Source organism: Dromiciops gliroides, chromosome 3, assembly GCF_019393635.1.
Source record: "Dromiciops gliroides isolate mDroGli1 chromosome 3, mDroGli1.pri, whole genome shotgun sequence".
Lineage (NCBI taxonomy): Eukaryota > Metazoa > Chordata > Mammalia > Microbiotheria > Microbiotheriidae > Dromiciops > Dromiciops gliroides.
The window spans coordinates 221560559-221566681 of NC_057863.1; positions in this window are offsets into that span (position 1 = coordinate 221560559).

Below are 6123 nucleotides of genomic sequence, written 5' to 3' on the forward strand. Positions count from 1 at the left end.
TCAGAGATGGGAGGGGGGAGGTGAAGCCTCCTTCGGTGTCATGTGATCCTGCTCTTCGGCTCTCCTTGCTCCGCCTCCACACGCGGTCCTCTTCCACCTGTCCCCTCCCTCCTGCTCTGCGATGGTTTTTGTCACCTGCTTCGTAACCAACTGGAGACTTCTTTGCAGGCAGCCCCCATCTGCACCCCCCGTGGCCACGAAAAGTTCGCGAGGGGCAGAAGCGGTAACCAAAGGAGTATTTCAAGCTGGGGGACCCCACCTCCTCCCCCTCCCCCTCCTCCCCCTCCCCCTCCTCCCCGTCCTCCCCCTCCTCCCCCTCCTCCCCCTCCCCCTCCCCCCCCTCCCCCTCCTCCCCCTTCCCCTCCTCCTTGCAAAGAGATGCTTTCCAGAGGTCCAGCCCCCAGTGATGTTTGGCCTGGGCCACTGTGGGCCCAGTGGCATGACTGATGCCCTCCAAAGTGTGCGTGCTGTTTAATTTATTACCGTCATCTGGGCAGCGGCTTGATGCAGTACAAAGAGCCCTAGACTTTTTTCTTTCCTATTTTTTGTGGGGGGAATCTGAGTTTGGGTCCAAGAGCTACTAGAAGGGCCATGGACATGACAATTCATCTCTCTGAAATTAACTTCTCTGTAAAAAACTTATACCTAACACGAGAATTGTTGGAGAAAAATGCCTTGTAGGACTTAAACCAATTTGGAAATATGAGCTATTATGGGTTTTAGCCACAGCTACTTAAAATGGCCTGTGACAATGTATGCTGGCTAAGGTTCCACAGATGCAGATTGCTACTATTACATGGTTTCTAAGTTTACCCACCCACACCCCTCAAGAAAAAAAAAATCTACAGGAGGCCAAGCTTTCTATTTAAGGTTGATCTTCAGACAAAAGAAACAGACAGCAGCCAAAATTGCACTCAAAGCCTTTCCAGTTTGATAAGCCCCAGTTTAGCTGGCATAACTCTGCTTCTACCTGAAGATAAGGTATCTGAGTAGCATATTAATGGGGTGCAGTCGATAAATCATGTAAATACTTTTTTGAGGCAATATTTCCAACAAAATGAATAAAAATAATGGATTAAGAATTGCTATGTGCTAAACAGTGGGGATAGAGATAGAAGAGCAAATTCTCAAAGAGCTCACATTTTAATGAGGGAGACAATACATGGAGGGGGTTAGAGCTGCAAGGCAGAGAGAAGGCATTATGTGGTCCTTACTGAGCAACAGGAAATTGTTCCTATCCAAACTCAGCCATGACATAAAAATATCTTCACCCAAGAAGTTCACTTCACACACACACACACACACACACACACACACACACGTCTTCTCACAACAGAAGTACCTGAAGCCCCTGTGACCTTTTCTTCTGATTGATGGATTACTCCCAGAACCTCCTTTCTATGGAGCCATGACTTCATTCCTTTCCAACTTGCACTCTCGACATTCTGGATTTTTCTACCATCTCCTTATGCAGATACCATCCCTTGCCCTCCCTACTCCTTTTCAGCTTCCTGGTATGTACTCCCTCCATTAAAATGTGAGTTCTATGTGAGGGCAGGGACTTTCTTTTTACTTGTATTTGTATTTCCAGTGCTTAGCACATAGTTCCTTGCACACAGGAAGTGCTTAATAAGTGCTTGTTGGCTTGTTGTTTAATGCAGCTTCTTTAATATTACTTCCATTAATAAAATCATCCTTTTCTGAGCTGAACCATTTTGACAGTACTGAGATCTGTGATCTCTAGAACTTACTTTTCTTGATAGTACTGGAGGGGTGCTATAGCACCTGTACAAGGTGCTACTTCCCTATAAGAGCTACTTCCCTAGACTGTGACTGTGGGGACCAGACTGGGTTCTATTGGTCTCAGAGCCCCTTGGCAATTGGTATTGGTGGTGGCAAAGATATCAGACCCCTTTTCCAAAGGGTTACTCACACAATGATGGCTGCAAGGGCTGAGCTTAAAGTACTGTGATTCTTCTTTGGAAATGTATTATAGTGTCAGTACAACACAGTAATGTCAGGACTGGGCAAGGCATATAAAAGTGACTTAATAAAAAAAAAAACTGAGCCGTAGTGTTATGGGGTTAGGAAACTGGCCAGCTAAACTAAAGGACAGACACACCTAAAGAAGCAAGGGACTGAGTTAACTCCAAGACCAACACCCTTCATTCCAGTTCCCCCCCCCCCAGATAATCCCATTAGGTGAGGCTGCTTCCTGAGGGACAGAGATCCCTCAACAACCTCCCCTCACCTGACTTCTCCCAACCTACCCCCCAATAAGGGACATTTCACTCTCGGGTGATCACCCCCGTCTACCATCTATAAAAGCTATGGCCTTTCTCATGTTTGAGGAGATAGGTATCTCAGAGAACCACATCTCTGGAACTATCTCCCCTCTGAGACCCCTCTCCAGGTTTCCTTTCTCTAGAGTTTAAATAAAAGATTATTTTATTCTAATTGGATTTGTGTGAAAGAGGGTGTAATTCTTTAAAGAGAAATACCTAAGGGCCCCCCTCACCAATTTCCCAGTGACACCTAGTTTTCAGGTTAAAAAAAAAAAGCAATGGTTGAAATTTTTTAAAATTCTTTAATTTATCTTTAAAAGAAATGAAGCTACAAATAAAAAGGATTTAGATGATTATACTTTAACTTAAACTACAACAACTAATCCATAGTATCCCCAAGGAATAGAACTAAGTCACAGAGTGTTCAAGTAAGGAATTCACCTTTGTAGCAGCTAAACAGCAACTAGCTTTTAACAAGCACCATGCTTTCATGTGTAACAGGACTGGCCGGTTCTTGTGAGCATATGCAGAGTAGCACTGATTCAATTCCTTCTACATGGAAGAGACTGGAGATATTGCTTAGCAAAGAATCATGAAGTATAATGGAAGTATCTTGGAAGGACTTTTGGGCATGGAGGTCTATTATATAACTGGTGCTTGTTTGCTAACCATGTGATGAAGAAGAGCCTTTTTGATTGGCTAGGGTGTATTCAACATACACTAGCGAAGAAGAGCCTGGGCCTTTCTATTTCAGTTTTATCCTCTCTCTTCTGACTGCTTTGCTGATAGGTCAGGTGAAAGACAGTGTTTTAAGGGAAGAGGACTTGAGCCCTCTCCCTCCAAACCAACATTTGACCCTATGAAAGAAGACTTAGTCCTTTGCCTCAATGTTTTTTCTTCCACTTCAGGTAAAAGAAATTGGAGGTTACAATTTTGTGAGCCAAGAGAACAAGTCACTCAAGATCTGGGAGCCGAGTCCATGCCAGGCTTGACAGCCAGACCAGCAATTCCCTAAGGAGTGTGATAGCTGAGATGAGGACTTATTTAATAGTGAAGTGAACTTGGTGAGACCAATCTTATGTAGAAACCATTTTAAGTCTTAGCCCACTCTCCTCAATTCCTTATGTAGTGGCTGGGAAATTAGGGTCCCAAGGTGTTGAAGGGAAATGTTCATATTCCTCTTCCTGCCCTATCTTCAAAGTAGATATTCATTTGTAAAATCTAACTAACGTATTGGTTAAAATAAACTGAGGGACTAGTTAGTTGCGGATAACAGCATTGGGGGTGAAGGGATGAGTTCAGGGGGTGGAGAACCAACCACACCCAGAATAAGGCCTTCAGAAGATCTATAAAAACACCTCGATCCCCTCAGTGATTCCCCTTTAGAACCCTCAGAGGTAGATATAGCTGGGCTCTCTATGGGAAAGGAAGGCTACAGAGAGAGAAGAGAGAAAGGGGAGAGAGAGAGAGAGAGAGAGAGAGAGAGAGAGAGAGAGAGAGAGAGAGAGAGAGAGAGAGAGAGAAGAAGAGGAGAAGAGAAGAGAAGAGAAGAGAAGAGAAGAGAAGAGAAGAGAAGAGAAGAGAAGAGAAGAGAAGAGAAGAGAAGAGAAGAGAAGAGAAGAGAAGAGAAGAGAAGAGAAGAGGAGGGGAGGGGAGGGGAGGGGAGGGGAGGGGAGGGGAGAGAGAGAGAGCGCGAGAGAGAGTACTTGATACTCATAGAATTAACGAAGCAGTTATCAGAAAACATGGCGAGCATTGTACGATGGATAGACCTGACCTCAGAGTCAGGACAACCTGACTGTAATACATACCAGTTATATGGCTGTAAACAAATCCTTTAACTACTTGGTGCTTGCACCTATTTAAAAATGAAAGTTCCAAATGAGTTGCCCATTGGCATTTTAGAAGGAGTTTACTTAACCCAGAACTCCTTACACTGATTATATCATCCTTTACCCCCAAACCACTTTCCCCTGCCCCCCCCCAAAAAAATTATAAAGTTAGGAATTCTAAGAGATACCTAGTACAGTGGTTTACAAGTTTGATATTGCAAATTAATCCAAAATGCAAGAATGTTATAGGCGTGGACATCCTGGGTATCCTGAGTATTTTTGAGGTAGCACAGGAAGAAAACAAAAAATAAGGAAGATTGTCATCTCACCAACTTCACTGATGGAAAATCTCTGACCAAAGCCTCAGGACTTTACACAGTCTCCTTTCCTCCTATTCTTCACCTAGTTCATTTTTTTCTCAAAGTCTCCTGTCAATACCCCCTGTTCTATATCCCATGAAAGATGAAAGAACAAGGGTGAGGTAGCCCAAAGTTAAGTGTTTCAAAGGGTCCTGTTTTGGGAAAAGAGTTTCCAGGGTGAGGGGTTTTTTTTTGGGGGGGGTGAAGGAAGGAGGTGAAGAGAGTTGATGTTGGTGGCACAAGAGACTATTTGAAGTGGTCTGTAAGATCTTTTACTCTATTCAAGTGGTCTGACAGAAAAAAAAGTTCAAAACCACTGACCTAATCTATTCATCTGACACTAATTAGCATTATCATTCAAATAGATCTTAGTTGATTTTTGAAATATTACTCTTTAAAAGGTCATTGATGCCACATAGATGACTCATCTACATGAAGGCCTATTGCTATACTGTTTTTTACCGCTCATGCCTTAAATAAATTAAATCTGATCTCTTTGCGTTAGAGAGGGAACTGAATAGACCTCACTCCCTTCCCCATCCCACCCCACCTTTGACTCAACAGAGAAGGGACCTTGGATGCTACCTAATCCAACCTCCTTCTTTAACAGAGGAAACAGAGAGGAAATGATTTGCCCAAGGTCACACAAGTGGAAAAGAGGTAGAGCTGAAAGTTGAATTCAACTGCTCCAACACTAGATCCAGCATCCTTTGTGCAGTCCAATAGAGTCAAATTAATTGTGCTTTTCTATCAAATATAAAACTCCAAGCTAAATAACATAATGTTGACAAGCAAAGTAACAAATACCAGAACAAGAAGACAATTTGCTCTCTCCCTAAGCCAGCTGCCAAAAGAATAGCTACAATAATAACTAAAAAATAGAGAAGTTGATACGTATTAATGTAAGAGGCGTCAACCTATGAAACACACGTTCTGGCTTCCTGGTATTGGACACATGCATCAACCTATTGATAAAGGAAATACATGAACAGAAACTCCTGGTTGGTCTTTTGATGCCATTGAAGAGGAAAACTCTGCCAAAGAGGACTGGAGACTGAGCCAGGGACAGATTGCTGCCTATTCAGTTGTCTTTAAAAGGTGAGAACAAGGTCGGCAGTTGGTTATGAAGTGGATAAAGCACTGGCCCTGGATTCAGGAGGACCTGAGTTCAAATCTGACCTCAGACACTTGACACTTACTAGCTGTGTGACCCTGGCAAGTCACTTAACCCTCATTGCCCTGCAAAAAAAAAGTGAGAACAAGAGCATCTTGGGATTCTGTAAGTTCTCCCTTGGATTTTTTTTTTAACTTTTTCTTTTTTGGTTTCTTTTCCTGAGAACAGGTGACTAAGGCACAATTCTGAAATGGATGTTTCTACTCTCAGTAGCTCTCTTAGGAGATCCTGGGTTTGAGAGATTGTTCATTAAACAGGAGGTAATCTCCAAAAGAACTCATTAGAGGAAAGAAGATGACTTTGGACAAGTAGCCGGTTCTGATTGGCTGTGGAATATTACCATCTTTCATTCTGTATAAGAGCAATGAGTTAGATAGAACCTCTGAGAAAGAAACCATTCTGAGGTGTGGAGAGAAGGAGAAGGCTTAGCTTCAGCCTTGGCCAGGTCTTCTTTAGCTAGAGGAGGGCCTTGT